This window comes from Canis lupus, chromosome 2 (assembly GCF_011100685.1).
Source record: "Canis lupus familiaris isolate Mischka breed German Shepherd chromosome 2, alternate assembly UU_Cfam_GSD_1.0, whole genome shotgun sequence".
In the NCBI taxonomy this organism is placed as follows: Eukaryota; Metazoa; Chordata; class Mammalia; order Carnivora; family Canidae; genus Canis; species Canis lupus.
Window position 1 is genome coordinate 30,031,950 of NC_049223.1, and position 12,561 is coordinate 30,044,510.

Here is a 12,561-nt window from a genome sequence, read left to right on the forward strand (position 1 = left end):
TCGTGATCTGAGTTGAAGGCAGATGCTTAACCGACTGAGTGACCCAGGCACCACTGTAGTTATTTTTTAAGAGTGGTATGAGAATTTATCCTAAATAATAGGTTTTTTTGAGCCGGGTAGTGACATGTCTGTTACTTATTGAAGTCATCTCTGTCAAGACTGAGTTCCTCGAGAGTTGAAATTTGAAGGCAGCAACCTGCTTACCTTTGCCCACTTATCTTTAAACCTGGTAGGCGCTTAATAAAACTTTGTTGAAATAAAATGACATCTTGTCATTAGCCACTGCCTCATTTTGGGGGAGCTTGCTGTGGAAAAAAGTACAGCAGTTGATTTAAATCAACTCTAAGAATTTGCAAACTGATTCACCTCTGCTAAGTAAGAACTATTCTATCAAACTAAAAGCATCGGTTGCATACCTTCTGTGTATTTAGTATCATTAGATTGGCACACCTACTGAATAATTGTGAGCAGATGGAATTAGCTGATATAAAAGAGCATGTGTTTTTTCCTCTCCACCCACACATACACAAAGTAGAAAAATAGAATTCTCCATCATTTTTTTTTTCTAACAAGGACATGTTCAGATGTATTAGTCAAACTTGGAGCCCCTCCAACACTAAAGCTTACATCTAAATTTAGAACTAATGAGCTCTCTGTATGTACCAGACTGGAAAGCACATATTCTCTCCATTAGCATCAAGGCACTTTTATTCGACATAAATCTATTGCCAAAGAGAATATTAATGTTCCTTAGTGTTATTGGCTCACAGAACTCATCCTTTTCTTAACGTGCTTGGGAAAAACACAAATATATCCATCATGGAAGAACAGCAAGTGTGTAGAGAAAACAGAAGGTAGGGAATCATAGAGATCTCCATCAAATAGGCCGTAAAGGTCTTCTAGTCCAACACTCTTCAGCTGCTGGAATTCCTTTCAAAATAACTTCCCTGGATGATTATCCAGCCTCTAAATACTTCCCCTGCCAAGGTTCTCTGATCCCCTTTTCCCTTTTGCTAGCTCTGATCGATAGCGTCCCTGGCATAAAATCAAAATCCTTTTTGCTACTGCCTCCCAATTAGTTCCAGATTTGCTCCTTTGGACACACAGATTGATAACTCTTTCATATGACTTTTTTAAAATGCTTGGTGACGACTACCACATATTCTCCTTCTCCAGTTTCTTATCCCTCTGTTTCCCAGTTCTCTCTTCTCCAGGCTAAAAACTTCAGTTTATTTATCCTTCCTTGCATGTTCCCATTTCAAGTTGCTTCACCCTCCTGGCCACACTCTTGTTACGTTCCAAATAACACAGCTTTCCTAACAAGGGCATCCATGACTTTTAAAGGAAGTTAATTGTGGCAGAAATGTGATAAGTGGCTGCTGGGGAATGTACTCAGTCCCCAACAAATGGTTCTGACTAAAATAAATGACTATTAAAATAGTACATTTGGCTTGGAGAGGAGAGAGTAAACCCAGCACTATCTTGCTTACAGAATCAAAGGAAGTAATGGTCACTTTGATGGGATGAGGCTTGGGAGATGAAAATCTTGAGGACAGCTTCAAGTCAACCTTGGGAGGTTAATACAGATAATACCATCACTTTTCGTTCTAATATAAAGAGTTTGGTAAATTTAAGTATAGGAGGAAATGCACAGTACACTGAGTATGTTTGCTTAGAGGTGGTTAATAAAATTTCTGGGTAGATAAGCTTATAGAGCAATTACAATATCTATATGCTGGTTGTATGCTCCCTTAGGTGATTCCTAAATTTGGTGGAGAGTTCTTTCATCGACATGTTCTCCAAAATCAATTTGTTCTTCTGAAATGAAAATCCTTATTTTATACTCTGGGATCTCTGATTTAGAGGAGGCGAAAAAACCTCTGGAAAATTGATTTGCACAAAACCATAGAGTGATATAGATTTTTAAAACTTGCAAAGCTAATTCTCATGTTTCTGAGATGAAGACATTAGGTTGGCTGACATTCTGTGCTTTCATCCAGTTTTCTTCAGGTAACCAGATACCTGAAGAATTCAGAATACAGAACTCTGGGAACCCAAATAATTTCTTTTTCTTTCTTTTTCTTGCTTAAGATTTTATTTATTTATTCATGAGAAACACAGACAGAGAAGCAGAAACACAGGCAGAGGGAGAAGCAGGTTCCCTGCGAGAAGCCTGATGTGGGACTCGATCCCAGAACCCTAGGATCATGATCTGAGCCAAAGGCAGATGCTCAGCCACTGAGCCACTCAGGTGCCCCAGCCAGACAATTTCTATTGGAACTCTCTCCTAGTTTTAACCATTGGCACCATGTTAATCTTATGTAAGTGTGTATGGTTGATTAAAAGTTGCTCTTATAACATAATCTGGTTTGCTTGAAGTTTCTATTTCCTGCCCCCAGGCCATCTAACTAATTTTTATTTGTGTTCTATTAGAGACAAAGTTTTGGACTTTCTCTTATAGCTTACAATCATATTAGCACTAGTATATTTTGGCCTACAGAATTTCACACCTTTCTCTCCTTTAAAAACTTTGCTGATTTCTCCTTATCCAAAGTAATGTTTGTTTTGAAACCTCAAATGATAATGCATGAAAAATTTTGCCTTAATTTGCATGTAGAAGTTTGAAAACCATGGGCCCACAGGTCAGGATAGCAGCCACCCTGTGCAGTACGAGATACAACTGTCCTTTATTATCTGACATTTTCATCTTAACTATCTTTAAATTCCCACGCCCAGCTACATTCTTCCTTTTCAAAATATCATATTTCTCAATTGGTTCACTGCTCTCTAGTCTCTAGATGTATTAGGTATTTTTCCATTTTCATAAATTCTTATCTGTTTGAGAGGCCTTTCTCTGGATATATGAAAAACCCACAGCAAATGCTGTACTCAATGGTGAAAGATTAGAAACTTTTCCTCCAAGGTCAGGAACAAGACAAGGAAACAAGTTTTTCTCTCTTCTTTTCAACATAGTTCGGGGGTTCTGGCCAGAACAAGAAAAGGAAATTAAAGATATCCAAATTAGAAGCAAGAAGTAAAATTGTCTCTGTTCACAGATTGTGATCGCATCTGTAGAAAACCCTGAAGACTCCACCAACATCTTTAGGAACTGATAAGTGAATTCAAAAGTACAGGATATAAACTCAACACACAATTCAGTTGCATTTCCATGCACTGACAATGAACAATCTAATAGAGAAATTATGAGACAATTCTAGTTATTATAGCATCAAAAAGAATAAGATACTTAGGAGTTAGCCAAGGAGCTAGAAGACTACAATGCAAACTATAAGGAGACCACTGAGGAAGGAATGCAAACTACAATGCAAACTATAAGGAGACCACATTAAGGAAGACAGAAATAAAGAGAAACACACCCATCATGAACTAGAAGACTCTATATCGTCAAGATGCCAATACTACCTAAGACAATCTGTGGATTCAATGCAATCCCCATCAGAATCTCATGACATTTCTTTGCAGAAATAGAAAAACCCATTCCAAAATTCATAGGGAATCACAAAGGATCCCAAGTAGCCAAAACAATCTTAAAAACAAAACAAACAAACAAACAAACAGGAGTGCCTGAGTGGTTCAGTTGGTTGATTTCAGCTCAGATCATGATCTTGGGGTTGTGAGATTGAGTCCCAAGTTGGGCTCTGTGCTTGGTGTAGAGCATGCTTAGAATTCTTTGCTTAGGCTCTTCCCCCTGTTCTTGCTCACTTTCTCTCTGTCTCTCTAAAATAGATAAATAAATATTAAAACATAAGAAAAGAAGAAAAAAGTTGGAGGACTCATACTTTCTGACTTCAAAAATTACTCCAGTAATTTGATTTTTTATTACTACAGGAATCAAAACAGTGTAATCCTGGTATAAAGGCAGATACACAGGCCAATCTAACAGAACAGGGATCCCAGAAATAAACCCTCACATCTATGGTCAGATGATTTTTTTTTTTTTTTGGTCAGATGATTTTTAACAAGGATGCAAATATCACTTAAGGGGAAAAGTGTAATCTTTGTATTAAGTGGTTCTGGGAAAACTAAATATCCACATATGAAATAATGAAGTTGGATCCTTATCCTACACCAACTACAAAAATTAACTTAAAAGGCATCAGAGACCTAAACCTAAGAGCTAAAACTGTAAAACCCATAGAAGAAAACATGGGGCAAAAGTTTCATGACCCTGGATTTCGTTGCTTCTAGCTTTCATCAGTTGTGAATAAAGCTGCTATAAGCATTTGTTGTGCAGGTTTGTATGGGCATATGTTTTCAGCTCAATTAAGAAAATATCAAGAAATGTTATTACAAGATCATACATATGGTAAGACTCTATTTAGCTTTGTAAGACAATGCCAAACATAGGGCAAAAACTTCATGACTTTAGATCTGGCTGGACTTTCTTGGATATGACCCCACAAGAGAAAAAGAGACAAATTGAACTCCATGAAAAATTTTCTAATTTATTCATCAAGAGACAAAATCAACAGAATAACAAGATAACCCACAGAATGGGGGGATAAAAAACACTTGCAATTCATGTATCTGATAGGAGATTAATATTCTCTCTATTTACCTCATATTTTGCATATCTATATCCCTATAGATGGACACTAGGTTACTTCCACGTTTTGGCTATAAATAAAAGGTTGTCTCAACCTTTTATTTAATCTTGCCTCAACCTTTTATTTAATCTGCTCTAAGGTCACCAAAAATTTAAAAATAGCTACAGAATTAAACTCTCTATAAGCAGTCTGACAAAATGGTGGAGTAGATAAAGTGTTTGTTTGCCCACTTCACTTCCTAATACTCTTTATCTCTGAGTAGAGACCCTGAAATCTCAGCAGTGAGTGAGCACTGCATACTTGCTGAGTCTAGAGGCCCATCCTAATTATTTCTTGTTAGCAGTTCTTTTCTTTATTATCTTGCTTTGCCATTACCACAGAGTAGGGGTTCACAAAATACTTTTCCTGTGTCTAATTTCTGTAATGTATGATCATTTTATTCATGATCATAAAATATTAATACAAAAACTGAGCACATTTTTATTGAGTAATTACACTATATGCTTATCTTATTCAATCCTGACAATAACTAGATGAGATGGATTACGGTGTTCCATCATTTTATGGATGAGGACCCTGATGCTGAAAAGAACATGTAATTTACCCAAGGTTACCTCTGATCCAGTCTGGCTGGCTCCAAAGTTCTTGGTCATAAGCTCTGAAATAAGATTAAGGAGAAGGGAGGGTCTTCTAAGAACAGCTTTCCACCCAAAAAGGCTCGTTTTAATTCTGAGAGCTCTAAAATTTTGGCAAACCTGTGAAAGCAAGTATTGTGGATGGTCATCCACTCTATTTCTGTGAACTAATCACCTGAGGTAGTCTCAAAAGAAGGAGAGGTGGTTGTAAAGTGGGATTAAATGAGAAGAAAGAAACAAGTTTATCATCTTGCAGCTCTGAAAATAATGATAATCCCTAGGAGTAGATTGCATTATGTCTGATGCCAAGAGTGATGTTTTTAAATAGGAGTATGTTGTTTAACACTGGCAGTGGTTATAATCACCCTCTTGATAATATCCTCTTACAAAAATAAATAATTTAAAAAGTAATAATGACTTTTACTCTTTTCTTGAATTTTTTGAAACCATTGCTTTACTGTTTTATAATTAGTGAAAGATCTTATGAAATTATGCATAACTCAATACTTTAAAAATCATTGTTTCCCTAGACTTTGAAATGCTGTTCGGTACTGTCATTTAAAAAAAATTGGCTTTGTGTTTAAATATGAAAATTTGCAAGCAATTAGTTCTTTTAGTGGACTAATTGCTGTAGCCATTTAAAACTAAAATTAAACAGTGCAGCTATTTCAATTTGAACAGGAAGACGTATTCTCTAACATAAATAAATTCATAGGACGTTTCCTAGGGAGAGTCTAGCTGTTTTCCCCTGGGTATACATTACCTTGGTCAACTTAAACAAAGGGCTGTTGGGCTGATGATTAATAATCTGAGATTTCTCTAAAAAAGCTTCAGTGCAATTGATCCGGAAGACACAGTGCTGTCGATTGGGTCATTGATTTTTAAACTTCACATTCCCTTCCACACTACCAAGTTATTAATCAGTTGCAATGGCTTCACTGGAGATATGCTAATTAATAAACCCCTCTGATTAACTCCTTGATATATCCTTGACCCAATTATCATTACTGCAAAATTTTTAAAGTCCTTCATCATATTGTACAAGTAATCTATAGAGTTCGATAGCCACCAAGAAACACACAACACCATTATTTTTCAGACATACAGGGGAATGAGCTCCATTTGGATAATATCCAACTTGGTCCCAGAAGGTTAATAAAATGAACAAGAGAAAGTCATTGCAGTATGTGTGTTTGCAGAGGTAAAGAAACAGCCCCAAAGTGAGGGGGCCCTGGCTTCACCATTGGGGGATAAGAGTTCTTTTACTAAGAACCTGCACACTCGTGCAAACTTGAGCAAGAGGTAATCTCCCTCGGAGGCTCATCCATTAGCGTGGAAAGTGAGGGCAGCGCACAAGATGATTTTGAACACACTAGCAAACTTTGACCCAATCCTGGAGCAACTGGTGGGCCTGTAACCCCAGAAAGCTTCCATGGCAACAGAGTCGGGGTAATCATTACCACTGCTCAATGTTTTGATTCTTTGCAACAGATACCAACTGTGATGGTCTCAGTTGTGAAGGAATTTGTTGTACAAATATTGGATAGTCCGTGGGGTTTTCTGGAGGGTTAGAATCTCCATAGCCATAAACACAGACAGACACGCTGCAGTGTCAGGTGGCTGAGTAAGGACACGGCTGCAGCTGTTACCCCCATCACCCCAGGACAGGACTTCCAACATCACTTCTCATGCCACTTCCTCTACTCTATCCAGAAATCACAGGTTCTCCATCTTAGCAAGCAGGTGAGGCTCCAAGACCATGGAGGTCTATACAGTAACCCTCTGACAGAGGCTTAGCCGGGGTCTATACAGCATTCTTATGACCGCAGATACCTCCAGCACAACAGGATCTGCTGTTTCCTATGGCTCAAGCTGGGGGGGGGGTCCCTTTCACTCATGTTAAGCCTGCTTCAAAGTTGTCTCTGTTCCAGGCCCTTCTCAAAAATAGCAGCCCTCCCAGGCACCGAATAAGGGGGTGGAGTAGTATTTCTGGGTTCAGATCTCACTGGCTCCAAAACCAAAGAACCATGTACTGAGAGCTGTGTGTGCTTCCTTCTTTGTGTCAGGAGATGCAAGATATAAACGTATTCTTTACTCTCAAGAAGATGTCACACCTGAAGCTAATGTAACATTGTGTGTCAACTGTGCTCAAATAAAAAAATAAATTAAATTAAATTAAATTTTTTAAAAGTGGTATCACAGAATGCTCCTGTGCACTAGGTCCCTGAACTCTTTACCCCTTAATCTCTAGTGGGACTTATTTCCCACTGTAGGGTAGCAGAGTCTATCGCTCCAAAAGATGTCACTTTGGCAGGAGGATGATTTGAAGCCAAATAGATTGAGAAGAAACGGATAGAAGAAAATCTCTCTATCCTCCCCTGTAGATCTGTAAAGATGTCTCCCTGTCCCCTTCTCTACCAGGAAGGACAGAAGTTGCACTGGAGACATCTTTATATCCTGATCAGTCCAGAGATGGCGCAGAGGAGTCTACGCAGCCAACCTCAGTAACTAGGCTTCATCTCCCACTAGCTCCCCAGAGACTCGCCTCTCTATAACATGCCACCCTAGGAACGCAAAATTCTTTTCCTTTGTCTTGTCATCTCTCTACGTATTTATTGTTCTTTCCCAAGATGCTCTATAAACCCCAAGTTCTAAACAACCCTTTGGATTACTCCTCCCTGAGTGCTCCCGTGTGCACGCGCGATGCACGTGGTAAGAAACTCCTCTTTGTTTTCCTCCTGTTAGTCTCTGTCAGTCTAGTTCATGGCCATCCCAGTCAGAGAACCCAGAAGGGCAAAGAGAATGAGACATCCTAACTTGTCTACCTCAACAGTTGTCTTTGTGGTAACTGCTCACTGCTGTGTACAGTCTTTCTCTAGATGGGTCAAGTACTACCCTCAAGCTGCCCATCTACCTCACACTTGTGCCAACCTTGTCTGTCACCTGGGTCACAGATCCCCCTCATTGCCACGTGGCCTCAGCCACTTCAGAATCCTATCATGCCCACAGGTGCTGGGGAGCTCATGCTCTGCTCTGGTGCTGGCCCACAGGACCCTGACTCTGAGACGGTGTGCAAACCCATGCACAACCCCTGGTGAGCCTCCCTGTTCCTGGGGCTGAAATGTCCCAGCTCTCCAGAGCTGGTGAGCTCTCTGGCTTTGTGTAAGGATTCTTTGTAACGTGACTACCTCCCGGGATAGTCTTGCTCCTTGCTCCTTTCTCTGCCAAGGCCACGCTGGCACCTTGGCCTCAATACCCGGGATGCTGCTAGCATTTCTTTTGCCCCAGCCTCGTTAGGTATAACGGACAAAAACTGTATCTTTAAGGTGTAAAATGTTCTGTTTCATACACATATGCGTTGTGAAATGATTTCTATGATCAAGCTAAGTAATATATTTATCACCTCACACAGTTAGCATTTTCTTTTTTGTGGTGAGAACACTTCAGATCTATCCTCTTGGCGAATTTCAAGGGCACAACACAGTCTTGTTACCCACAGTCATTGCTCTGTACACTTGACCTCTGGAGTGACTTCATTTGATAACAGAAACTTCATGGCCTTTGACCAACATCTCCCACCCCCAGCAACCACCATTCTTGTGTGTTTTATATATACATATATACACACATCACACTTTAAAAAGAAGGAAATCCTGCCATTTGCGAGAACATGGACGAACCTGGAGGACACTATGCCGAGTGCAATATGCCTGTCACAGAAGGACAAATACCACTTGATCTCATTCTCTGTGGAATCTAAACACACGGCCCTCATAGAAGCTGTTGCTTCCTTTAAAGTTTCAGCAGACAGACGTGGCATATGAGCTGTTTACTCCCATAATTCACACTGTCGATATTTAACTTCCACTGCGAGGCTGCGCGGAAGCTTAGTAGAGACACTATTTTAATATTATCCATTTGTCATCACCATTACCCTTATTACTAATACTTTAGGATCCATTCAATGTTTCCCATTTTTTTTTCCTTTTTGTGCTGTTTTCTGACAGGCAACTCCCAGATTTCTCTCTTTTACCCGTTTCCAAATGAGTGACACACATCACACAAGGCCTGCGCTTGCTCAGCATTTCCGCCTGAGTTGACATAGTGTGGTGAGGATTGATGCCGAGAAAAGATTTCTCCTTTTCTACAAGAAAGTGGAGCTGTGACCTCAGTTTGTTCCCAGGCGGGAAGGGGGACAAGACCATCTTTGTTTTCCCTCCTTCTCTGGGGGTCAGTGGCTTTAGAGAGGCCTCATTAGCCCCTATTCTGGTCCCCAGAGCTGTGACTGCTGAAGTGAATACGGAAGGAACATGCATTATTGCTGTTGTCTGGGGAGTTAAAACCAACCGAAAAAAATGGCACTTAGATTAGAAAATGTGGAGAGAGGAGACAGGAAGACTCTTGAGAGATGAAGGGCAGTCACTCCAGAGATCCAGGGCCGCAGTGAAAGCGACTCCATGTGGCCGGCACAGATTTGGAAAGAAAAAAAAAAGGAAAAAAAAAAAAAAGTCTTTTATCCAGGAAGATGGTCTTGTTCTTTCCAGTTACTTCTGTGTTACACCAGCAAGGCTCATAACTGCCTTGTATGCCTTATACGGTCTTGCTTTAGCCCCTCTGCGATCTCCTTTGCATGGATCTGCAACCAGGTGGTCAGCTGGCCCGAGCAAGTGGCTCTGGGGCCCTTAGACTCAGGCACCAAAGCCACCAAAGCCTCAGCTCCCCATGCTCCACGGCAGCCACTCTCTCACTGACTTGGCCTTGGGTCCTGGATTCATAGGAGAAGGCATTCAACGACCCTTGACAAAGAGAACCCATTGAACCAAAGCTCCAGGGGTGTTGGGACATTTGATTTGAGGTAAGCAGCCACTCTGCGGAGTTAGGGTTCTCATGTGAAGCTTTTCCAAAATCCAAGGAGCAGCCAAGGATCCTTTGAAAAGCAAAATGGAATTCCTGGGGCAAACAAAGAGATGAACGCAGACAGCACTCATTCACCTTGTTCTCTGAAGAAACATCTGAACTGCCTGGCCTCTCTGTGGCTCCCCAGTTCACGGTTTCTCAGGATATGGGATATGCTGGAAGCAGAAAGGAGATGTCTATAAATGTGTGTCATTCATGTCACGTTTACTACAGAGAAACAAGGCACCTCTGCCGACATGGAGCACTAGGAGCCTGCAGCAGACCTGCCCCTGCCTGCCCTTGGTCCTGGGCAGCCCCACCTAGACCCTCGGAGGGCTCTTCCCTCAGGCACATGGGGTCCTCCCCTGATGCCGTTCCATGCACGGCCCCTCTCTGATCGCTGAGACCTTATCCTCATAACCGTCATGGGACTGGATGCAAAACCTTCCACTTGCAACACTAAGGGATGGCTTTTCTATTTTATGACTGTTTTTTCAATGACATTTTTTTTTAAAGATTTGTGTATTTATTTCAGAGACAGAAAGAGAGAAAGAGAGCATGAGCAGGTGGGGCAGAGGAAGAGGGAGAGAGAAACTCTCCAGCGTGGAGCCCAACGTGGGCCTCGATCTCACGGCCATGAGATCACAACTGGAGCAGAAACCAAGTGTCAGATAGATGCTCCACCGACCGTGCCACCCAGGTGCTCCTATTTTATGACTGTTGGGCATAAATGGTCACCCTGCAAACATCTGAAATCAGTCTCAAAATGCCTCAAGCAAACCCGACGCCTCTTGTAAGGGCAGAGCCTGAACCAAGGAAGCGTTCTCCTTGACATGCTGAGATGTCTTCGTACAGAAAATTCTTCCTGATAATAAAATTGCTGACAAATGTTTATGCTCATTTATAAACCGTGTTTTACAGAAACTGAAATCCATTTCCTTTTCTTCTCCCCTCCAAAGGACTCTGGCAAAGTTAATACAAAAAAAAAAAAAAAAACAAAAAAAAAAAACACCTTGTAAGACGGAACAGATTATTCATTATTAATAAGACCTGAAAGCCAAAGACCCATGTGTTAATCTTTTAGTAAACTGCAAATGTTTCCACATGTGCATTGATGAACTGTACGTGCTTTGATTTTCGGCAAATGTTACGGAAGCGAAGAGAACAGAAAAGAAAGAAACAAGATAACAGGAAAAAAAAGACTTTTGGGGGGAAAAGCATTGTGTTTGTGCACGTCATCTCCTTTTGCAATAACAACTGGCATTTTCTTGGATGATCACTGTATTTTGAAACGTTACCATAAACAATGTATGTTGGGAAAATTTTATAACCTGAAGTATCAAACCGGTCGATTATCCATCTACTGGGACAAAGATAAGAGTTCACAAATATCAGAACACTAATTTTCAAGGCATTAAGAAATTAATTCTTCCCTCTTATTACTATAGAAACAGGCGCTCTTTTGTTTAACGTCATAAACTTAGACACGTACGCAGAATGCAGAATGAGAGTCGCACCATGGGCCTAAATATAGCCAGATATTGAATTAAAGTTCAAGAGCTCTGAGCAGGGTTTCACGTCACTCACTGGAAGGTAGATATGGTTCAATTTAATTGTAGGTCATTCATTTTAATTAGATTGTCATGGGAAATTAAAGGATAGTTTCTGCATTAGCGCATATGCTGCTCCAAGACTTCAAATGAAATTAGGATTCTTCTGGCATGCGAGAGAAATGTTTCCTGACTTAAAAGGTCAAAATTGGTGTCATACGGACTTTAGAGCAATTGGTAACCAATAGCTTCGACCATTATGACAATCACTGAAGATCAATTATGGGTTCATGGAAAAAAACAGCTAAATGGTGTTCCATTTTTATTTCATGCTGTACATGTTAGAATCTGTTTCCTTTCAATGTCCTAAAGCCTTTGTCCCTAGGATTGGCTCCATGCGAGTGATTTCTTAGGTTTTCCTGTTTTCATCACAAATTCTAAAATATCTTTTCTTTTTAATTTGAAAAAGGACATTTCACCCAACCTCTTCTTGTGGCTGCTAAAAGACAAGCGGAGGCACACTGAAACAATTTTTTAAAGTTTCTTGGAGCAAAGATTGATTTTAATCGGGGGGGGATGCCAAGTAGGATGTTGTAGGCAGGAGCCAGAGAGAGACAGGCAGAAAGTGTGCAGCAGAGCAAGGAGGTTATCGATTGGCTGTCGCTGAAAGCCTCATTGGTGGCCTGTGATGGGGACCTGGGTGTCTTGACTGCGTAACCTTGGGGCATGTGCAAGCCTAGGTACGGGTTTGCTTTCCTCGGCCACCGCAGCATGGGAGCCACCTCTGTCCAATGGTCCCCTGTCCAGTTTAACAGCTTATGTGCAACCAGTAAAGAGCTCACTCCTAAAGGAAAGTGTTGGCCAGTGTGTGTTCCACTATCCCACCAGCAGGACAAAATAATAGAAACATGG

General features: G+C 40.8%; 2 long non-coding RNA genes across 2 annotated transcripts in view; both read left to right on the plus strand.

Annotated features, from left to right (window-relative positions):
• Window positions 1–12,561, plus strand: part of LOC111091701 — a 54,573-nt gene that overhangs the window by 14,749 nt on the left and 27,263 nt on the right. The window lies entirely within an intron of this gene.
• On the plus strand, window positions 7,848–11,426 carry LOC119870173. The gene is made up of 2 exons (XR_005355388.1): window positions 7,848–7,915; window positions 9,211–11,426. It is a non-coding gene; the product is annotated as an uncharacterized LOC119870173 (long non-coding RNA).